A 24,500-nucleotide genomic window follows, 5' to 3' on the forward strand; every position below is an offset into this window, starting at 1 on the left:
CCACTTTGCATTTGGCTGGTAGGTTTCTTTTATGTTTGTATTTGACTGATACATTTCTGGTTTTTTTTTTTTTTTTTTTTTTTTGAGACGGAGTCTCACTCTGTCTCCCAGGCTGGAGTGCGATGGCACGATATTGGCTCACTGCAACCTCCGCCTCCTGGGTTCAGGTGATTCTCCTACCTCAGCCTCCCAAGTAGCTGGGATGACAGGCGCGTACCACCAGTTAATTTTTGTATTTTTAGTAGAGAAGGGGTTTCGCCATGTTGGCCAGGCTGGTCTTGGACTCCTGACCTCAAGTGATCTCCCTGCTTCAGCTTCTCAAAGTGCTGGGATTACAGATGTGAGTCACTGCGCCCAGCCCCAGTCATCTTTCTGAGGCTCAAACTGTCCTACCTTTGGCCAGTGGAAGCTCCTGTTGTAGGCTCTTGTGTTCTTTTGATATATCCATTAGACCTTATTAGCTTTCCTGCTTTCTAGCACAATAAAATGCTCTAGGTTTTATTATTATTTTCTTTTTTTTTTGAGACAGAGTATCACTCTGTCACCCAGGCTGGAGTACAGTGGTGCAATCTCAGCTCACTGCAACCTCCGCCTCCCAAGTTCAAGTGATTCTCCTGCCTCAGTCTCCTGTGTAGCTGGGATTACAGGCACGCGCCACCACGCCCGGCTAATTTTTGTATTTTTAGTAGAGAAGGGGTTTCACCATGTTGGCCAGGCTGGTCTCGAATTCCTGACCTTAGGCAATCCACCTACCTCGGTCTCCCAGTGTGCTGAGAATACAGGTGTGAGGCACTGTGCCCAGCCCTCTACTTTTGTTTGTTATATATCTTGTCCCAGACTTGGAATGAACCATCCTTCTAAGGATCCCTTGTTCCGTTTACTGGCAAAAAGTATTTAGGGACCACATTCAGGATGCTAGGGTGCCCACGGTTCTAGGCTCACTGATTCTAGGACTTCTCAGTGGAAAAAGGTAGAAAATCTGTATATTTCAGAATGAAGAAAAATAAGTCCTCTCAGTGCTTTCAAGGTACCATTCCGTTTTCTTCTGCGTTACATTGCTTTTAACCCTTTTCCCATTTGTCCCGAGAATACTCACCAGCAGCACTTGCAGATACAGCATTTACCCTGAGATAACTTTGCCATGAAATATCTTGCTTTTATTATTATTATCTCATCACTCTAGTATACTGACTTTGGAAAGAAAAGACATCATTCTAGTTATAGCATTCTGTTCTTAGTAGTGGAATTTCCATTTACAAAATACAGTAATTCTCGATTGCTGAAAATGCCAAAGCGTAGAAAGCACAGCATTCCTGTGCATGATGTTTATTATTATTACTATTATTATTACTATTTTTGAGATGGAGTCTCACTCTGTTGCCAGGCTAGAGTGCAGTGGTGCGATCTCGGCTCACCGCAATCTCCGCCTCCTGGGTTCAAGCAATTCTCCTGCCTCAGCCTCCCAAGTAGCTGGGACTACAGGCGCGCACCACCATGCTCAGCTAATTTTTTGTACTTTTAGTAGAGATGGGGTTTCACCACGTTGCCCAGGATGGTCTCGATCTCTTGACCTCATGATCCACCCACCTCGGCCTCCCAGAGTGCTGGGATTACAGGTGTGAGCCACTGTGACTGGCTGATGTTAATTATTAACATCATTCTCGAATGGTTGGCTGAAGATTCATTTAATGAATCAACCTTTTTTCCGAAATACATGATTCTGATGACTCAGATGATTCTGATGTTAGTTCTGTTTAGAAATAACTCCAAAAACAGTCTGTATATTTTATTTTCACATTGAAAATCAGTCAGCTTTGCTTCAGCCTCAAAGAGTGTGTTTATGTAAAATTAAAGGCGCACTGGCAGCGAGCTGTACTTTTTTTCTAAACAGGAAAAGGGTTAATGAGAAATCAACAGTTCTTCTTATCTTTGTTTCCTTGTACGTAACATGTCTTTTCTTTAGGCAGAGTCTTGCTCTGTCGCCCAGGCTGGAGTGCCATGGTGCAATCATGGATCACTGCAGCCTTAACCTCCTGGGCTCAAGCGATCCTCCTGCCTCAGTCTCCAGAGTAGCTGGGGCTACAGGTGTGCACCCCCACACCTAATATTTATTTACTTATTTATTTTTGAGACAGAGTCTTGCTCTGTCATCCAGGCTGGAGTACAGCGGCACGATCTCGGCTCACTGCAAGCTCCGCCTCCTGGGTTCACGCCATTCTCCTGCCCTCAGCCTCTTGGATAGCTAGGACTACAGGCGCCCGCTACCATGTCTGGCTAATTTTTTTGTATTTTTAGTAGAGACGGGTTTCACTGTGTTAGCCAGGATAGTCTCGATCTGTTGACTTCATGATCCGCCTGCCTCTGCCTCCCAAAGTGCTGGGATTACAGGCATGAGCCACCACACCCAGCCCTAATTTTTAAATCTTTTGTAGAGACAGGGTCTCACTTTGTTGCCCAGGCTGGTCTTGAACTCCTGGGTTCAGGTATGTAATATGCCTTTTTTTTTTTTTTTTCCCTCTAGCTGCTTTTTTTCTTTTTGAGACGGAGTCTCGCACTCTTGCCCAGGCTGGAGTGCAGTGGCGTGATCTTGGCTCACTGCAAGCTCTGCCTCCTGGGTTCCCGCTATTCCCCTGCCTCAGCCTCCCGAGTAGCTGGGACTACAGGCGCCCGCCACCATGCCCGGCTAATTTTTTGTATTTTTAGTAGAGAAGGGGTTTCACCGTGTTAGCCAGGATGGTCTCGATCTTCTGATCTTGTGATCCGCCTGCCTCAGCCTCCCAAAGTGCTGGGATTACAGGTGTGAGCCACTGCGCCCGGCTCTAGCAGCTTTTTAAACGTTTTCTTCATCACTGATTTTCAGCAATTTGATTCTGATGTGCCTTGGTATAGTTTTCTCTTTGTTTATCCTGGCGTACAGTTTGTTGTGTTTATAGTATTTGTAGGTTTATAGTTTTCAATGAATTTGTAAAAATTTCTTTGAAAAGTTGGGAAAAATGTTTCTTAAATATTTTTTCTCCCTCTCGTCCGTTAAGACTGCCTGATATTACCCCACAGGTTCCAGAGGCTCAGTTCCTTTTCAGTCATTTTCCTCTCTGTGCTCTACTCTGGGTAATTTGTACTGCCATGTCTTTAAGTTCAGTGTAAGTCCATCCATTGAATTTTTCATTTCAGACATTATCCCTTTCAGCTCTCTTGTAGGCCATTACAAGTATTTTAGCTTTTACTCTGATATGAGAAGCTACTGAGAGGTGATATATGATTTTATTTTATATTTTGAGATGGAGTCTCGCTGTGTTGCCCCGGCTAGAGTGCAGTGATACAACCTCGGCTCATGGCAACCTCTGCCTCCTGGGTTCAAGTGATTCTCCTGCCTTAGCCTCCTGAGTAACTGGGATTACAGGCATGCACCACCATGCCCAGCCAATTTTTGTGGTTTTTAGTAGAGATAGGGTTTCGCCATGGTGGCCAGGATGGTCTTGAACTCCTGACTTCAAGTGATCCACCCACCTCGGCCTTCCAAAGTGCTGGGATTACAGATGTAAATCACAGAACCCGGCCCTGATATTATTTACATTTTAATAAGATCATTAGGCTGGGTGCAGTGGCTTATGCCTGTAATTCCAGCATGTTGGAGAGGACAAGGTGGGAAGACCACTTGAGCTCAGGAGTTAGAAAGCAGCTTCGGCAACATAGCAAGACCCTCATTTCTAAAAAAATTAAAAGATATTTCCAAGGCTGGGCACGGTGGCTCACACCTGTAATCCCAGCACTTTGGGAAGCTGAGTTGGGTGGATCACTTGAGGTCAGGAGTTCAAGACCAGCCTGGTCAAAATGATGAAACACTGTCTCTACTAAAAATACAGAAAATTAGTGGTTGTGGATGCCTGTAATCCCAGCTACTCGGGAGACTGAAGCCTGAGAATTGTTTGAACCCAGGAGGCGCAGGTTGCAGTGAGCTGAGATCATGCCCTTGCACTCCAGCCTGGGCAACAAGAGCAAAACTCCATCATTCATAAATAAATAAAAGATATTTCCTCTCTAGAAAGTAAACTGCTAGAGAACAGGGGAAGATGTAGTCAATTAGAAGACTACTGCAATCTTCCAGGCGAGAGACAAGAGTGGGCTAGGAAAACAGTGTTTAATAGAGGTCGTAAGAAATAGCAGAATCTTGAACAAATTTCCATGGTGTTTTTGCATACAGAAATGGTGTTGATCTCACAGTCAGGAAGTGGAGATGGATGTAAGGGAATGAGAGAAATCAAGGGTTCTGAATGAGCAATTGGGAAAATGGGACTGTCACGAACTGAGATGGGGAAGGCTAAGGGAGAAGTAGGTCTGGTGAGGGACGATAAAGAACTCAGTTTGGAACATGCTAATTATGAGATATGTATTAAATATCCAAGTGAAGGTACTGATTAGGAGGTAGATATATGAGGTAAGGGCTCAGGGAAAAGGTGTGGGCCAGAAAAATACATTTAGAAGTCAGCAATATCATCGGTGTTATAAAAAGTATGAGTCTGGCTATAATCGCCTACTAATAGTGAGTAAAGACAAAAAAGAGAAGTGGTCCCTGTCACACACTACCATTCGGGTTTCAAAGGAGTGTGGAAAAACTTGCAAAGGAGGCCAAGAAGAAATGAGAAAAACTAGGAGAGCGTGATATTTGGAGGCCACGTGCAACAAGTGTTTCAAGTAGAAAGGAGAGATCATCTATGCCAAACGCTACTGACAGATCAAGTAAGGGTAACTACTGAAAACTGACCACTGGATTCTGTGGTATAGAAGTCACCAGTGTCCTTGACATAAATAGTTTTGGCAAAGTAACAGGAGGTGAAAGTCTGACTGGGTGTGTTGGAAAGGAAATGGCAGAACAGAAATTGAAGTTTCCTTCTACAGATAACCCTTTGAAGAAGTTTTTCTGAAATAGGAAGGAGAGATATAGAGGGCACTTAGAAAGGGAACTGAGGCCGAGAAAGGATTTTTTTTTTTTTTTTTTTTTTGAGACAGAGTCTCACTGTGTCGCCTAGGCTGGATTGCAGTGGTGCCATCTCGGCTCACTACAACCTCTGCCTCCCAGGTTCAAGCAATTCTCCTGCCTCAGCCTCCCAAGTAGCTGGGACTACAGGTGTGTGCCACCATGCCCGGCTAATTTTTGTATTTTTAGTAGAGATGGGGTTTCGCCATATTGGCCAGGCTGGTCTCGTATTCCTGACCTCAGGTCATCCGCCCGCCTCAGTTTCCAAAGTGCTGGGATTACAGGCGTGAGCCACCAGGCCCGGCCTATAGGAGGGCTTCTATTCAGAAGCAGTATTGTTTGTCATATAATTAGAGATCTAGAACACAATGAAAAGCATTCTTAGTAGTCAGATAAGGAAGTTAAACGACCATGAATTTTCTGGTAATTTTGTTTGCAGTGTGGGGTGTAATGTTGTTTTACCCCCATTCAAAGTTGTATCTATTTTACCAGATTAAGAAAATTTAAACTCTTTCCTTTTTGGTAAAATATAAATATACATATATACATAAATATGCAACATATATATAACTCCCAACTAATAAACAAAGTTTGTTTTAGAAATTTGTTTTTCCAAAGCAGAGTCAATAGTTTACAATTCAGGTTTTTTCCTATAAAAACAAGAATTCCTAAACTGTCAAATGTCAATTCAATCCATAAAAGGAGATGATGCCTAAACAGCCCATCGTTCTAACAGCATTACTGATGGAAACTGGCACCTGAAACAATGGACGGAGCCCTACTAGGTATCCAGTGATGAAGACACCACCGTAAACAAAACCCAGACATGGCTGCTGCTCCGATGGTGCTAACAACACTCTAGTAGGAAAAGAAACAACCACACCAATCTCAGAGGACACAATACAATTTTATCCAATCAGGGAGATCAGCAAAAGCAAAGGTCAGTACAACGACCACAGAGCTAAAATGAGGAGTGACAATAAGATGGACATTCCGTAAGGCACCCTGATCAGCACATTCCCTCAAGGCATCCCCTAGCTCTAAGCCAATGCTAATGATGACCACAGCTGAGGGCAGAGAGTCTTGAAGGGGATTGGTAGAGTCTAAAGCAGCCTTTCTAAAAATATGTTTTCCCTGACTTACCTCCTTTAGAACTCCCAGGCTTCTACTCAATCAATCTGGGAACGCAGCCTGGGAATCTGCATTTAGAACAAGTCTGCAGGTGTGCTAGCTGCATTCCAGTGTGAGAACTGCTCTCCAAGAGATGGTGATAATACCTTGTGATGTCAGCAGAATTTCTAGTGGTAGCAGGCCGTAGTCAGGAGGCACATCTATAGGGACAGGGAGCAAGGGGACGGGACTGAAATTGGGGAAGCGGGGATGAAGGGTGAGCAATAGCTGGATGAGGTCAGAGGCTGGGTGTAGAGGAGCAGCCTGGAGCCAATGGTAACAATTATGTACCAAGCAGGAGGCAGTGGAATACAGCAATTGAGAGCATGGGCTTTGATTTTTAATCCACTTGGACAATAACTTCTCTATGCTTAGTCCCGTCATCTGTAAAATATTAATAATATAAACTCTACTTCATAAAATATTTATTTTGTAGACTGTTGGGAAGATTGAATAAAATAATGTCAAAAAGCATCTGGCATATATGTTGTCATAGTCATTATCAACAAGGTACCTGTGACCTATCAAGATACTCTTATGTATCTTCTCTTGTTTATTCTCAGAACAATCTTACAAGAAAGGGGTTATGGTAACCCTCATGATTTTACATCTCCAGCCCTGACCTCTCCCTTGAGCTCCAGAATCATGTACTTGATGGTCTATTCAACACCTCCCCTTGGCTGCCCAATGGGCATCTCAAACCTAACATGCTCAAAATAGAACTCTTGACTGTCTCCACTCCACCTCCTCACCTGCTCTTCCCCAGACTGACCAACTTAAATAAACGGCATCGCTATACCCAGCCATCAGGCCAAAACCAGAGGGGTCTTTTAAATTTCTCTCTTTTCCTTGAACACACATCCAATCCACTGCAAGTCCTGTGGCTCTATTTTCTCATCACCTCTACTGCCACCGTGACTTCTCACGAGCAACTTCTTACGAGGTCTTGCTTAGACTGCTCCAACCGCCTCTTGACTGTGCTCTCTTCTGCTCATATACTCTACAGTTGAGTCTCCACACTGCAATGAGTGGCCTTCTCAGTTTTGGGGTGAGGAAAATGTTCTAAAACTGTTTTCAGTAGTGGCTGCAAAACTCTGTGCATACACTAAAAACCACCGAATTGTACATCTTGAATGGATGAATTGTATGGTCTATGAGTTATATCTCAGTAAATCTGTTTAAAAAATAAATCAAGGGTCCTAACTAATAATTCTGAAACTGCTACACGTGCTGCTGGCACGGAACAAGTAAGTCAATGGATGGTAGATGATGGGAGCCAGGTGTCTCACCCCTGGAGAGGGAAGTTACAGACAACCAAGGTGGGGACAGCTAGAGGAAACCCAGCGGTACTGGATTCGAGTCAGATACTTCAGCATAACTCACATATAGCTTAATGCAGATACAGATGGATACAGAAATAATACAGGCATGTGCATATACGCATACTGATTTCTTTTATTTTTTCCTTCTTTTTTTTTTTTTTAAATTGAGATCGAGTCTCGCTGTGTCACTCAGGCTGGACTGGAGTGCAGTGGCGCGATCTAGGCTCACTGCAATCTCTGCCTCCTCGGTTAAAACGACTCTCGTGCCTCAGCCTCCTGAGTAGCTGGGGCTACAGGTGCTCACCACCATGCCCAGCTAATTTTTTAATATTTTTAGTAGAGATGGGGTTTCGCCCTGTTGGCCAGGCTGGTCTTGAACTCCTGACTTCATGTGATCTGCTTGCCTTGGCCTCCCAAAGTGTTGGGATTACAGGCATGAGCCACCGTGCCCAGCCTATACACACTGATTTTTTTTTCTTTTTCTTTGAGACGGAGTTTTGCTCTTGTTGCCCAGGTTGGAGTGCAATGGCATGATCTCGGCTCATTGCAACCTCTGCCTCCCAGGTTCAAGCAATTTTCCTGCCTCAGCCTCTGGAGTGGCTAGGATTACAGGTATGCGCCACCACCCCAGCTAATTTTATATTTTTGGTAGAGACGGGGTTTCTCCATGTTGGTCAGGCTGGTCTTGAACTCCCGACCTCAGGTGACATCCACCTCGGTCTCCCAAAGTGCTGGGATTACAGGCGTGAGCCACCATGCCCGGCCTATACATATTGATTTCTCATACCATTCTATAATAAAGAAGCCAGGGCTCCCTAGAAAAATGTCTCATTCTAGGGCTGGGGCAGGGAATACAAGATGAGCCTGGAGCATGTTGTAACGCCACAACCTAAGTAAGTGCTTAAAAAACAAAAGGTGGCATGTCAAAGGGACACAGGTCCCAACCAGAAAGAGCTCCCACTAGTCAGAGTTGGAACAATTTGAGCAACAAAATAAATAATGTATTAAACAGTGTTGGGTTATAACCCAAAGCATAAAATAAACATCCATGAGTCCACACTGATATAAATAAATGATTAAATCAACAAATGAGAGATATACAGAGGGTGTAGATACTTCCCTCTCCAGGCGAGTAGATCTTAACTCCTCACCCTTGCCCTTGAGTATGAACCATGCTTAGGGACTTCCAAAGAATAGAGTAGGAAAAGAGTGGAGAAACCTTGTCAATGCTGCTTTGGCCAGGAGACCAAGGTTCCCATCAGCAGCGAGAACTCATGCTGACAGCAGGTTCTCTATGATGCAGGGAGAAGGGCACTCGCCTCTGTGGTGTTCTTCCCCCAAATCCATAAACACAGTCTAATCTTGAGAAAACCATGAAGGACATTCTGCAAAATATCTGAGCAGTACTCCTCAAAACTTCCAAGATCATGAAAAACAAGGACAAGACTAAGAAACTCACAGAACAGGCCGGGCGTGGTGGCTCAAGCCTGTAATCCCAGCACTTTGGGAGGCCGAGACGGGCGGATCACGAGGTCAGGAGATCGAGACCATCCTGGCTAACACCGTGAAACCCCGTCTCTACTAAAAATACAAAAAACTAGCCGGGCGAGGTGGCGGGCGCCTGTAGTCCCAGCTACTCCGGAGGCTGAGGCAGGAGAATGGCGTAAACCCGGGAGGCGGAGCTTGCAGTGAGCTGAGATCCGGCCACTGCACTCCAGCCCGGGCTACAGAGCAAGACTCCGTCTCAAAAAAAAAAAAAAAAAGAAACTCACAGAACAGAAGGGGCCAGGGAGACAGGACAACTAAATGAGATGTGGCATCCCGGAACAGAGAAAGGGCATGACTCGATGAACTAGTGAAACAGGAATAAAGTCTGGAACTTTATGTACGGGTGTTGATTTCTTAGTTATGACAAGTGCACCAAGGCAATATATGATAGCAATAGAAGAAACAGGGCCGGGCACGGTGGCTCATGCCTGTAATCCCAGCACTTTGGGAGACCAAGGCAGGGGGATTACCTGAGGTCAGGAGTTCGAGACCATCCTGGCTAACACAGTGAAACCCCGTCTCTACTAAAAATATAAAAAAATTACCCGGGCATGGTGGTGGGCACCTGTAGTCCCAGCTACTAGAGAGGCTGAGGCAGGAGAATGGTGTGAATCCAGGAGGCAGAGCTTGCAGTGAGCCAAGATCAAGCCACTGCACTCTAGCCTGGGTGAGAGTGAGACTCTGTCTCAGAAAAAAAGAAAGAAAGAAAGAAAGAAAAAAAAAAAAACAGAGGAAGGGGTATGTATGTATATAGGAACTTACTGTACTACTTTTGCAACTTTTCTTTAAGCCTAAAACTATTCTACAGTATATCTTATTAAAAATGCTTTTTAAAAATCAAATCCCATCTCCCCTGCGTGGTCTGGCCCCTTGCTGCCTCTCCCGCTGGTTTTCTACACTCGTCTCTCTGCTCATTGCGCTTCGGCCCATGCTGACCTTTCTGCTGTTCCAGAAAACACCCAGTGCCTTCCCACCATGGGACCTTTATCCTCCCCATTCCCTCTGTCTGGAACGATCTTCCCTCAGATGCTGGCATGGCTTTCTTTCCTCCTCACATCATTCAGATTCCTGATCAAAGTCATCTCTCCAGAGGGTCCTTCCCTGATCATCCCATCTAAACCCTGAAACTCTCTGCCCCATTCACTCTCTCTTTTTCTGCACAGCATTTACCACTATTCTTTATTATATTATAAAACAATATTTTTCTGTCTTCTTTGCTAGAACGGCAGCTACATAAAAGCACGGACCTATTTTTACACGGCTAAATCACCAGGCACCTCCTAAAATAGTGCCTTGCACATATCAGATGCTCACCAAATATTTGCTGAACTAATGAATTAGCCTAAAGATGAAGTAATTTGTTACTTCTAAAGAAGTACTTAAGGCCAGGTGTGGTGACTCACGCCTGTAATCCCAGCACTTTGGGAGGCTGAGAAGTAGACCACCTGAGGTCAGGAGTTCAAGACCAGCCTGGTCAACATATAGTGAAACCCTGTCTCTACTAAAAAATACAAAAATTAGCTGGGCGTGGTGGCACGTGCCTGTAATCCCAGCTACTTGGGAAGCTGAGGCAGAGAATCGCTTGAACCCAGGAGGCAGAGCTTGCAGTGAACCGAGATTGTGTCACTGTACTCCAGCCTGGGCAACAGAGCCAGACAACCAACGTCTTAAACAAACAAACAAACAAAAAGAAAGAAGTACTTAAGTGTGAAGTACTTAAGTGTAAGTGTTAACAATTCCATCAACAGGTAAGTGACAAAGCTTGACCCTGAACCCAGGCCTAGGTGACTTCAGGGCTCATACTCTCTCAGCCACGCCACACTTAAAGCGAAATGGAGTTGACAGCAGCAAAGGACAGGAGTAACATCAGGTGCCGTGGCAGAGAAGGCGGGGGAGCTCCTGCCGCGAGTCACTCAGCCAGGCGAGTGCTGCGCTGAGGTGGCTGTCAGTGCAAGAGCACAGTTACAGTGTGTTTGTGACTAGGGAGCTGATCCGCATTTGGGAAATACACAATTTGGGGCAGAAGTTTAGACTGAATTTCTGTTCTTGAATTGACAGGCAGAGTTCAGTGAGGTTTTCTTATGGCACCTCAATTTTTATATATATAATGTAAGTGAAAATACAGAATTTGGGGAATATTACAAAGAGTTGTTATAATGGATTTTAAGATAATTTTTTTCCCAACACTGTCGTTTCTCCTCAAACAATGAGAGTAATTCTGGCAACCACTGTTTCAAAGTGTTAGATATTTAAGGGAGTCATCTCTGAAGGTTAAAAGCACCGAAGAGTTCCGTCAAAGCAATCTTTAATGTACTGGTTGAGTGTTGGTAGGACAATTATTTCTAATATTATCTTCCTTGATGGAGGTAGTCCTTCTCTCAATTACTAATTACCAGCTGCTCTCTGAATAAGTATATTATACTCTTTTACTTTCATGGGAACTCAAACAGTCACATTAATCTTCCCAATAATCAAGTCCTTGGGCAAGCTGAAGTGAGAGAATAGAAATTCATATCCATATTTGTTATTCTAAATTTCACAGGGGCCAAATTTGTACCTCTGACTACTGCTACTATACTACTAATAAAGAAGATGTAAAGGCCTACTAAATTGATGTAATCTTTCTTTTCTCTTTGTTCTGAGACAGAGTCTCATTCAGTCACCTAGGCTGGAGTGCAGTGATGTGATCATAGCTCACTGCAGCTTCAAACTCCTGGGCTCAAGCAATCCTTGCATCTCAGCCTCCTGAGTAGCTGGGACTACAGGCGGGTAGCATCAGGCCCAGAGAGTTAAAGAAAAAATTTTTTTGTGAAGATGGGGTCTTGCTGTGTTGCCCATACTGGTCTCGAACTCCTAGCCTCAAGTGATCCTCCCACCCTGACCTCCCAAAGTGCTGGGATTAGAGGTGTGAGCCACTAGCGCCCAGCCTTGTAATCATATTTCATTATCTATGTTGAGTACGGTAATGGATCACAACATGTTGACTTATAAAGTACCTTTTATCAGCTCTTAAATTCTGAGTAATAAAAAAAAAATTGTATATAGAGCTGCATCTCTTCTTTTTAGCATCCTTATTCTAAATCCAAGACAAGGTGAAATGTTTATTGTTCTTAAAGGGCCCGATAGTAAATATTTTAGGCTTTGTAGGCCATAAGGTTTCTGTTGCAGCTACTCAGTCTGCCATGGTAGGGAAAGCAGCTATAGCCGATATATAAACAAGTATGTTCCAATAAAACTTTATTTACAAAACAAGTATACACCCGGTATACATAAGGGCAGGAGTTGGCACAAGCTGTAGTTTGCCAGCCCCTGCCCTTGTGTATACCATGTGGTGGCTTGGAAGTGTTCTGAGGCCAGTTATATACCTGTGCACCATGCCAATATCTGAGAAGAGGTCAGGAGTCTTTGTCTTATATTCTTGAATTTAGGTGGATGTTAGGAACTAAAGTGGCTTACAACCACATCCATAAGTCTGCTTTGATTCCAAAGTGGCTCTCAAACCCTTCTATGCCTTAGATAAGTTTTAGGTAGCCTAGGGATTCATTGCGATGAAGGTGAGAAACTAAGGAAGATAGCTGCACCCTTCCAAGTCGTCACAACAGGAAGAAGCTCCCAGGAAAAGCAACTCTGGAATTAACATACTTTTCTTCCTGGCAAACCTTCTAGCCCAGGATCAACTCCAGGGTGCTCCTAATCTAACAGGACCATTCCAGGCTGCAATACGCTATTCTGGACTGTCCATGTTGGAACAGTGGCCACAAGGATTTCAGGTGCTCCTCCACTGGGTCTAAGTATGAAGATAGTATGTAAGTCAACAAAACGACCGAGGGCCAAAGTGCAAGGACAGCAGTCCAAAGGGAACCACAGCAAGAAACTGGCCTTTGGAGTCTGACAAGAGGTCAACACGAGGTTATAAAGGCAAGTTTAAGAAATAAGCCAGGAGCAACAAGTTAAATCAGGGTCAAGTGTAAAACAAAGAGGCTGCTAGACATGAACACTAGAAATCTGTTTCGGAACAATGCTCTTGCCTTCCTCATGAAAGCACTTTTTGTGTGTTCTTGGTCAATGACAGGGTCCCTAATATGTGGTTATTTTAGAAAACAGATATAAACTCTAAAGGGTTTACCTATAAGGTCAGAAAATAGTTTAATGACTTATCCTACAAGGATAAGCTATAAATGCATCAAGTTCAATGTAGTTGCAGTTGGAATTTTGATTGGGAGGCAAAACTGAATTGTATGACACAGAGTGGCCAAATAGTAAATATTTAGTTGTACCGAGTTTTCAATACATTTAGTGAGTATCTATGTGCCAGATACTACATCAGTACTGGAACTACAGTGATAAACAAATGTAGCTCCATCCTTGTGAAGTGCCCGATCTTGAGAGGAATACAGAAATACTGATATTAATCAATTATTTATAAGGGTAGGGAATGTTATAAAAGGATGTTTGGGGAGATCATAAATAGAAGATTTGACCTAGTCCAGGAGATCAGAAAAGTCCTCCCTCAGAAAGTGACATCAAAGTTGAAACTTGGGTGACAAACAGGGTTGGCTAAATGAAGATGTTGGATGAAGAGGGTCCCAGGCAGAGGGAAGGGTAGTGCAAAAGTGCAGTTGAGAGAATTTACAGCATACTTCAGGTACTGAAAGAGTCCCAGTTTGAAGAGTAGGGGAAAGCACTGGAAAATGAGGCTGGGGAGACACGCTGGGCACCATGAATGGTTGCCCAAGCCTATTCATTCATTCATTCATTCATTCATTCATTCACTCACTCACTTACTTGAGATGGAGTCTCACTCTTGTCATCCAGGCTGGAGGGCAGTGGTATGATCTCGGCTCACTGCAACCTCCGCCTCCTGAGTTCAAGTGATTCTCGTGCCTCAGCGTCCTGAGGAGCTGGGACTACAGGCACGCACCACCACGCCCAGCTAATTTTTCCTATTTTTAGTAGAGATGGGGTTTCATCATGTTGGCCAGGCTGGTCTCAAACTCCTGATCTCAAGTGATCGACATGTCTGCCTGGCCTCCCAAAGTGCTGGGATTACAAGCATGAGCCACCGTGCCCGGCAGACGAATTTTATTGTAAATAAATTGTAACTCAATAAAGCTGAAAAAATAGTGACTTAGTGACTGGCTGGCTGGTGTGAGAGAGGAAGAGAGAGAGAGGATGGAGTAAAAAGATTCCCAGGTTTCTGGCTTCAGCAAGAGGTGGCTGGTACTGCCACTTACTGAGCTGAAGCTGTGGAGAAGGAAGAGGGGTGAAAAGACGTGAAAAAGGGTGATGAGAGGTGAAAAGAGGGGAGAAAGTCTAGGTTTAGATATGTTGGCTTTAAGATGTCTGTGAAAAACCTAAGTGGAAATGCCAGGTGGGCACTGAGATAAATGGTTCTGGAACTCGGAGGATTGATTTGGGTAGGAGGTTAGATGTAGGATCACTAAAATGGGAGTGTAGGCCCAAGGCAGGGTCCTAAAGAGCACCAGCATATAAGAAATGAGTGAGGCCAGAGGAATTAGTCACAGAGGCCAAGGAAGGAAACCAAGGACGGAAGGAACCAAAAATTAGCCACACACTGGAATGTGGGTCACTTCGGTCACTTTCAATTCAGTCATTTTCAATCTGAAATTCAATCTATCTTGGCACTGGGAAGGCCAAGGTGGGAGGTCACTTGAGGACAGGAGTTTGAGACCAGCCTGGGAAACACGGCGAGAACCTGTCTTTATTTAAAAAAAATGAAAAATTCAGCCTGGTGTGGTGGCAACATGCCTATGGTCCTAGCTACCTGGGAGGCTGAGAAGTGCCTGAGCCCAAGAGTCTGAGGATGCAGTGAGCCGTGACTGCATCTCTGAACTCCAGCCTGGGCAGCAGAGCAAGACCCTGTCTCTTAAAAATAAACATAAATCAATCTAGCTGCTGTTTCCCTTTATCATCTGCTAAAATTTAAGGCTAGGAGAAGAAAAGACCACTGTCATCTTTCACATAGCCTGGCCTCCACAACTTCAAATAGACCAAATTGTCCCAAGAAAGATCCCACACGGAAGCTCTATTAGAAATGCTGAGTGAGAAGCTCAGAAAAGCATTTCTGTGTCCTCCACAATAAATGCACAAGGCCAGCTGATTCTAACAGTTAAATTATAAGACAATTCTCTGACTCTGGAAAGTCCTGAAGTTGAAGAAATATCAATAGTTCTGCCATGGTGGGAGAAATCTGTAGGAACCACCAAAGCAGAAGGAAGACATACAAAAAAATATTCCAGTGAAAACCCGAACACCCAGAATAATCAGTGACTTTAGCAAGGAAACCCTAGGTAAGTGGATGCAGGCTAGGGATTAGTACTGAAAGTAACACATTTCAGAGTAGATTCTTACACCGGACAACATTATTTTGTTTTGTTTTGTTTTAGGCAGAGTCTCACTCTGTTGCACCCAGGCTGGAGTGCAGTGGTGTGATCTCAGCTCACTGCAACCTCTGCCTCCCGGGTTCAAGCGATTCTCTGCCTTGGTCTCCCAAGTAACTGGGACTACAGGCACCCACCACCACACCTGGCTAATTTTTTGTATTTTTAGTAGAAATGGGGTTTCGCCATATTGGGCAGGCTGGTCTTGAACTGCTGACCTCAGGTGATCCACCCACCTTGGCCTCCCAAAATGCTGGGATTATAGGCATGAGCCAGTGCCTGGCCTGAAGACAACAACTGTGGATCACAGTATGTAAAGCTGTGTTCTGTTACAGCAATGTAAACACATGCCTGCTGTTATATCGGTATAACAGTATTCTAAATGCCTGACTGAGACTCTCAGATCCATGGGGCAAGCAATGTTACTCTTCTCTAACATGTGATCCTGCAGCACACCATAAATAATTCTCAGCAAATTAAGGTCCTTTTCTCCTCTGTCACTAAAAAAAATACACAATGTCAAGGCACTAGTGTGGAAGAGATGGATTTACAGAATGTAAGGACACTCCCCATCTGGATTATCTCTCCTCAAAGGACTTTAGCCACAAAGGGCAAGGGGGTACAGGAAAAACATCCTTCCAACAGCTCACTGTCTCATAGGTTGTGGCTTGATGCAATCAACTCTGTTTAAGGGAAAGAAACTAGTCTGTGCCTTCACTGCATTACAAGCTAATGAGAAAAAATAATGCTGTCCAATGAGGACCTGTGAGAGACACAAACAAGCGCAATGACATGCCAGGCTCTATAGGTTCTCTGGCACAGCCAGGTTATGGACAGAATGGAGAAGCTGGAGTGACATGGGGCTCTCTAAGAAATGCTCATCACCACTCACCTTTCCTGTGCATATCTACCCAGTGGGGTCTCGTCTTAATAAAGTAGTGGTGGTGATGCTATCTAAATTTGTCAAGTGACCTCTTTCCCAACACGAAGTGTATGAAAAAAGTGTTTTGTTTTGTTTTTTTTTTCTTTTTGAGACGGAGTCTCACTCACTCTGTTGCTCAGGCTGGAGCGCAGTGGCCCAATCTCAGCTCACTGAAACCTCCGTCTCCCAGGTTCAAGCAATTCTCCTGCTTCAGCCTCCTGAGTAGCTGGGATTACAGGTGCACACCACAATTCCTGGCTAATTTTTGTATTTTTAGTTGAGACAGGGTTTCGCCATGTTGGCCAGGTTGGTCTCAAACTTCTGGCCTCAAGCAATCCAGATCCACCTGCCTCGACCTCCCAAAGTGCTGGGATTACAGGCATGAGCCACCGCACCTGGCCTGCATCAAAAATCTTCACCAAATAAGTATCATATTGAACAAGAAAACATATCTAGTCCTTCCACTTTCTTCCCTCCCCACCCCCCCATTTATGTTTTCTTCCTGAGTAAATAAGCTCTATGAGGTTAAGGACCCGCCATCAATCAATGCTTGGGTTTAATGTACATAAAATTCTAGTAATCGGTTAAACTTCCTACTAATTACTCATGTGAAAGGCAATGTAATATTATGTTTACACATAATATGTATAAAGTAGAGAAATAATACCTTTCTTTTTAATTTCCCCGTTCTGAATGGAATAAGCAGGCAGTACTAGTGATTTATTTGAAATAACTGAAAAAAGAAAATCCCTTTCCTAGCAGAGGAAGTACCAATTAAGAGGCAAGCAGCAGCAAGAAGATTTTGAGAGACGGAATTCATTTTTGGCCCAAGCCTGGGAAGTCTACACCCTCAAAGAGCTTGTAGTCTAGAAAGACATCGAACAAACAGCTACTACGATACTATGGTATGTACCAGACGCTGTGGCTCACAGAAGACCACATAATACAGTTTTAGGGTATTAGGGAAGGCTTCCTGGAGGAGTCAGAGCTAAGATGACAAGGAAGAATTAGATGACAAAGAAGAGAGAACAAAGGTGAAAAGGATGGGGAGGTCCTTCAGGGAGAAGTGGCATATGCAGCTGCCTGCCTGGGGCACTGTGAGAGGTCCAAGTGCTTTTGAGTATGGATGCTGAGAAGAGAGAGTGGGATGAGGTAGGGCTGGAAAGGCTGGCAAGGGTCAGCTCAGAAACAAGGGCCTTGTAAGCCACACAGAAGAATGGGGGTTTTAGCTTGTAGAACTGTGTGGCCATCAGCTACCTATGGCTATTTAAATTCCAATTCACTCCAATTAAATAAAATTAGGCCAGGTACAGTGGCTCATGCCTGTAATCCCAGCACTTTTGGAGGCTGAGGTAGGTGAATCACCTGAGGTCAGGAGTTCAAGACCACCCTGGCCAACGTGGTAAAACCCCATCTCTACTAAAAATAGAAAAATTAGCCGTGTGTGGTGGCACACACCTGTAGTCCCAGCTACTCAGGAGGATGAGGCAGGAGAATTGCTTGAACCCAGGAGGTGGAGGTTGCAGTGAGCTGAGATTGTGCCACTGTATTCCAGCCTGGGTGACAAGAATGAAACTCCATCTCTAAATAAATAATTAAAAATTCATTTTCTCTGTCACATCTCAAGTACTCAACAGACACATGTGGCTAGTTGGCTCCCATACTGGTTAGCACAGAACAATTCCATGCTACTAGACAGTGCCGTAGCAAAGAAGAGCCCCTGGAAAGTTTTAATCGGGATAACAACATAATCAGATTTGCATTTCAGAAAAACCCCTGCAGGTGCAAAGAAAAGACTAAATTGGGGGTAAAGTGGGGAGTAGACTGGAGATTCCCCAATAAGATCCATGAAAAAGTTGAGAACTGTACTGATTTAAGTGTTTGCTTTACTAGCTACAGTGAGCTGAAATATTTTACTAGTTTCATATCAAGAGGAGTGAAAAAAATCTCTGGTTAAACATAGTACGTCTAGGCTGGATCAGCATGGGAATTTCAGCATTCGGAGATGTTTGTTCTATGTGCCAGGCTGTGGCCCATCACCATCACTTGACCGTAGCAACTATACTGAGTCAACCTCTTAGGAGATAAGGTCAAAAGGTATTTCAGTGAAAAGCCCCAAAGCATGTGTGTGTAAAAATGTGTTTTTAAAAAGCACGTGTGTGTTCATGTGTGTATCAGAAAGAGAGAAAGAGACATTATATAGTGAGAGAGGAAGAGAGTCTGTGTGGGGGCTGCTAGGGAGAAAAGGGGTGTGTGTGCATGTATGCATGTCAGGTTCTATTGGTCATTTGTTGGCTCTAAGTATTTGTATCCCTTTTGCTGGTGTGAACGTGAGATTCGCTGGAAGAATCTGGAAGACAAAAACGATGGTCTGGTTCCCAACCCTCTTCTGGCACAAATCCTCCTCCAGTGTTTTGACCAAAGGGACCTTAACTCAAGCCAGGAAGAAATCTGAAAATGATCCACACTTTTCCTTGCCCCACCCACATCCAAAATTTACAAAGCTTGTCTTCACTCCCGGCATCCCACAAACATCTCAATCTGAACACGACAACATTACACTTGAGATCTTTTTCCCCGAACCTGCTCCTTCCACTTGGCTCTGCCGACGGTCTATGATGGATGTGACGCTTGGTCATGCTCAGGACCTCAAGCCTCAGTCCAATGCAAAGAAGAAGCAAACTATTACGTACTATGCTTCTGTCAGCTTCTATTTTTCAAACTAAGGTATTTAAGTATGGACTTGGAAATACTCAAACTTTCTGTTTGTACTAATCTGAGTTAGAACTGGTGAAAGGTTTACCTTAAATGCTTGAGTGGAAATGGAATCTAATCCCAACCCAGAAGCAGCTGAAAACTGGCGGTCTGCCCAGGCTGTCAGGCAGGCTCTGGACACCTGCCAACATCAAGGACCCTGCAGTTCTCTAAGATTATGTGTTAATTTTCAATTACTCTGCTTTTCTGTCTTCAAAAAAAAAAAAAAAAAAAAAAAACACCGGAGAAAAAACTATTCTTGTGTTGACTTGGTAAAATTCTCACGAAGACTTCGTATAAGTTAGCTGTTTCCTGAAACCATCATGAACTATTCTTGCTTTTCAAACAAACTCTATCTTTCTCATTTCACAGGGAGGAAGAGAATCTGTGCGCAGAGTCCACATATGGGTAGTTTCTGACATGACCACTTTTGTTTTGTTCCTTTTCTTAGTTTCCCCCAACAACTCTGTTGTCCTCGGTCTTAAAAAAACCAAAAAATAGTGATTTTTGTCATTCTACTGCATTCTGCAGATAACAAGATAAACTCTTTTGTCACCCAGTCAGAAAGCCATTTTAATACAGGCACTCATTGTTTCATTGTGCTTTGCTTTATCGTGCTTCACAGATATTGTGCTTTTTACAAATTGAAGGTCTGTGGCAACCCTGAGTTGAGCAAGGCCACTGGTGCCATTTTTTCCAACAGCATGTGCTCACTTGGTGTCTCTGTGGCACATTTTGGTAATTCTGGCAATGCTTCAAACTTCTCCATTATTATCATCATATCTGTTATGGTGATCTGTGATCAGTCATCTTTGGTGTTACTACTGTAATTGCTTTTGAGTGCCACAAACCATGCCTACATAAGATAGCCACCTTAATCAATCAATATGTGTTCTGACCGTTTCACTGACCATCTCTCTGTCTCTCTTCTCAGGCCTCCCTATTCTCTAAGACATAACAATATTGAAATCAGGCCAGTTCATAACCCTACTATGATGTCTAAGTGTTCAAGTGAAAGGAAGAGTTGCATGTCTCTCATTTTAAACCAAAAGCTAGAAATGTTCAAGCTTAGTGAGGAAAGCATGTCGAAAGCCAACAAAGGCTGAAAGCGAGGCCTCTTGTGCCAAACAGTCAAGTTATGAATGCAAAGGAAAACTCTTGAAGGAAATTAAAAGTGGTACTCCACTGTACACAGAAATGATACGAAAGCAAAACAGCCTCATTGCTGATATAAAGTTTTAGTGGTCTGGATAGAAGATCAAATCAGCCACAACATTCCCTTAAGCCAAAGTTTCATCGAGGAAGGCCCTAACTCTCTTCAATTATATGAAGACTGAGACAGGTGAGCAAGCTGCAGAAGAAGAGCTGGAAGCTAACAGAGGTTGGCTCATGAGGTTTAAGAACAGAACCATCTCCAGAACATGCAGGTACAAGGTGAAGTGGCAGGTGCTGATGGACAAGCTCCAGCAAGTTGTCCAGAAGATCTAGCTCAGATCACTGATGAAAGCAGCTACACAAAAACTGCAGATTTTTGATGAGATGAAACTGGCTTCTATCGGAAGAAGATGCCATCTAGGGCTTTCATAGCTAGAGAGAAGTAGTCAATGTCTGGCCTTAAAGCTTCAAAGGACAGGCTGACTCTCTTGCTGGGGCTAATGCAGCTGGCAACTTTAACTTGAAGCCAATGCTCATTTACCATTCTGAAAATTTTAGGGCCTTTCAGAATTATGCTAAATTTACCTTGCCTGTGCTCCATAAATGGAGGAATAAAGCCCGGATGACAGCACATCTGTTTACAGCATGGTTTACTGAATATTTTAAGCCTACTGTTGAGACCTACTGTTCAGAAAAAAAGTAGGTTTCAAACAGTACTGCTCATTCATTGAAAATGCATGTGATTACCTAAGAGCTCTGATGAAGATGTACAACGAGATGAATGTTGCTTTCAGGCCTGCTAACGCAACATCCATCCTGCAGCCCCTGGATCATGAAGTAATTTTTTTTTTTTTTTTTTGAAATGTAGTTTTGCTCTTGTCACCCAGGCTGGAGTGCCATGGCACAATCTCAGCTCACTGCAACTTCTACCTCCTGGGTTCAAGTGATTCTCCTGCCTCAGCCTCCCAAGTAGCTGGGATTACAGGCATGTGCCACCATGCCCAGTTAATTTTTGTATTTTTAGTAGAGACGGGGTTTCACCATGTTGGCCAGGCTGGTCTGGAACTCCTGACCTCAGGTGATCCACCTGCCTGGGCCTCCCAAAGTGCTGGGATTATAGGCCACCACACCCAGCCAAAAAGTAATTTTGACTTTCAAGTCTTATTACGCAAGAAATACATTTTGTAAGACTATACCTGCCATAGATAGAGTGGTTCCTCTAATGGAGTCTGGGCAAAGTAAATTGAAAACCTCTGTAACAGATTCACCATTCTAGATGCCATTAAAAACATTTGTGATTCATGGGAGGAGGCTAAAATAAACATTAATAGGAGTTTGGAAGAAGTTGATTCCAACCCTCATGTAATTCTAGGGGTTCAAGACTTCAATAGAGGAAGTAACTGAAGATGTGGTAGAAAAAAACAAGAGAACTAGAATTAGATGTGAAGCCTGAAGATGTGACTGAATTGCTGCAATCTTATAATAAAACTTGAAAAGGTAAGGAGTTGCTTCTTATGGATAAGCAAAAAAAAGGGGTTTCCTGAGATGGAATCTACTGGTTAAGATGCTGTGAACATTGTTGAAATGACAAGGATTTAGAATATTATGTAAACTTAGTTGACAAAGCAGTGGCAGGGTGTGAGAGGACTGACTACAATTTTGAAAGAAGATCTATCGTGGGTAAAATGCTATCAAACAGCATCACATGCTACAGAGAAATCCTCCATGAATGGGAGAGTCAATTAAAGGGGCAAACTTCATTATTGTCTTATTTTAAGAATTTGCTGCAGCTATCCCAATCTTCAGCAATCACCATGCTGCTTAGTCAGCAGCCATCAGCACTGAGGCAAGACCCTCTACCAGCAAAAAGATTAGAACTTGCTGAAGGCTCAGATGATCATTAGCATTTTTTAGCAATTAAATATTTTTTAAATTAAGGTACATACTTTTAAAATACATATTGCTACTGCACACTTATGAGGCTATAGTATAGTGTAAGCTAAACTTTTATATGTACTGGGAAATTTAAAAGTTTGTATGAGTCACTTGATAGCAATATTCACTTTACTGCAGTGGTCTGGGACCAAACCTGCCATGTCTCTGAGGTATGCGTGTACTATTATATTAACTCATCTCTTAATTTCCTCATGTTTCTACAGTTCAGAAATAATATTTATATTGTGGCATCTTCTGATCTTCAAAAACTGCTTTTCTTTCTTATGAAGTATAAATTAAAGTAAATATGCTATGATAAAATCTCGCCCTTACCTAAAAGTGCTAGCAATTAGGACTACTCAGAATTATAGGCTCTAATATTTACCAGTTCCCCATCCAAAGATGGTATTATGTCCCAAGTCAATACATCATCAACAACTGAACCAAACAGAATAGAAAGAATTATTTCTATTTTTGAGAAAATATTATTTGTTGAGAGAAATAAAAGTGAGGTGTTAGGGAAAAAAGACCTCTTCTAAAACACATCTATGCAAAGGGAGGTGTGATACAATACATAAAATAGTTTTTTTCAGAAGCCACCCAAAAGAGAAGCCCATAGTTGTAATTTCTGAGTACCTCTACCTTCTCCAGGGACTACGAGCCAATCATTCTGAATCTGTGTTTCCAGAGTGTTCTAATTCCTAGGGTTGGCTTTCTTCCAGGCTTGTCTTACTTTCAGCCTATGTTTTAGTTTTTCTCTGCTAAGTTCGTTACCACTCATCCATTTGCTTGGCTGCTACCAAAATTTTGTTGCTATTGTTTGTTCTTCCATTTTTCTTGTTCTTGTGAGTTTTTACTTAAAAAAAAAACCTCTTGGCTGTCATTTTAGTGGTGTTTCAGGATGAAACAGGCAGATGTGGCTTAATATGCCATGCTATTTGTTACTTTCCTTTTCCCTACGTCTTTAAATTACAATTATCCTATTTGCAGATCTTTACCTTTGTATACTGCATGTGTGAGTGTTTAAAATGCATCATTTGGTTCATGGTTTAATGGGCTAATGAATCACAAAAGGAGATACCTAGGCCTGGTCCAGATGAATGGGTATAAATTGGATACCCTGGACCTCGTCCCTTTCACAAGAGGTGGCTAAGACTCCTGGGAAAAGTATGAGAGCATCGGCAGTTGTACATGGATGGCTGCCTTATGTGAAGAAGGAAAATTCTGGAAGTGGAAATGTATATGGGAAGGCTTGCGTGTGTGCATGTGTGCACACAGTTATGTGCTAGGTAGGAAAACCACGGTCTGCTAACAACTTCCGTTATTTTTATTGCCCAGGATTTCTCTCCTTCTTCCCCTTCCCCTTCCCCTCCCCCTTCCCCTTCCCCTTCCCCTCCCCTTCCCTCTCCCCCTCCTTCTTCTCCTCCTCCTCCTCCTGCTCCTCCTCCTCCTGCTTCTGCTGCTGCTTCTGCTGCTGCTTCTGCTTCTGCTGCTTCTGCTTCTTCTGCTTCTTCTTCTGCTGCTTCTGCTTCTTCTTCTGCTTCTTCTTCTGCTTCTTCTTCTTCTGCTTCTGCTGCTTCTTCTGCTGCTTCTGCTTCTTCTTCTGCTGCTTCTGCTTCTTCTTCTTCTTCTGCTTCTTCTTCTTCTTCTGCTTCTTCCTCTGCTTCTGCTTCTTCTTCTTCTTCCTCCTCCTCCTCCTCCTCCTCTTCTGCTTCTGCTGCTTCTTCCTCTTCTTCTTCTTCTTCTTCTTCTTTCTTCTTCTGCTTCTCCTTCTTTCTTCTTCTGCTTCTTCTCCTTTTTTTTTTTTTTGAGAGACAGGGTCTTGCTACGTTGCTGAGGCTGGAGTGCAGTGGCTATTCACGGGCACCATCATAGCTTACTGCAGCCTCAAACTCCTGGGGTCAAGCCATCCTCCCACCTCAGCCTCTTCTCTCTCTCCTTTTCTTGACAGTATACCCTTCTTTGGGGGGAAATTCTTCTCCCTCTGCTCTGATGCCATAGCTCTAATGGGCATGGCCCGTCACATACACCAAGGATGGGCAGTAATGCAATCCAGGACACAAGAATCCTTCCTTGCATTTTTCTAATCCAAGGGAGGAAAAGCACAACCCCTGGAGGAGCAAGGCTGTAGGTAGGTGTGTGTCTGGAAGCATCAGCAGCTTGGGAGCAGCTGTTCTGCAGTGGCGGGGAGCAAAGAAGGCACACAGAGAGAGGCAGCTCGGAGAAGGAGGGCTGCCTGGGGGCATTCCCGTTGCTTTCGTGATCAGTGTACTCTCCTGCCCCTCCCTTTCTGCTTTTTGCCTTTGCTTTGTGGGTTT

General features: G+C 43.6%; 1 protein-coding gene across 44 annotated transcripts in view; it reads right to left on the reverse strand.

Moving 5' to 3' along the window:
• The window catches only part of LOC105479800 (dystrobrevin beta), a 311,471-nt gene that overhangs the window by 77,933 nt on the left and 209,038 nt on the right, over window positions 1–24,500 (reverse strand). The window lies entirely within an intron of this gene.

The sequence above is a fragment of the Macaca nemestrina genome, chromosome 13 (genome assembly GCF_043159975.1).
Source record: "Macaca nemestrina isolate mMacNem1 chromosome 13, mMacNem.hap1, whole genome shotgun sequence".
NCBI classification, from domain to species: domain Eukaryota; kingdom Metazoa; phylum Chordata; class Mammalia; order Primates; family Cercopithecidae; genus Macaca; species Macaca nemestrina.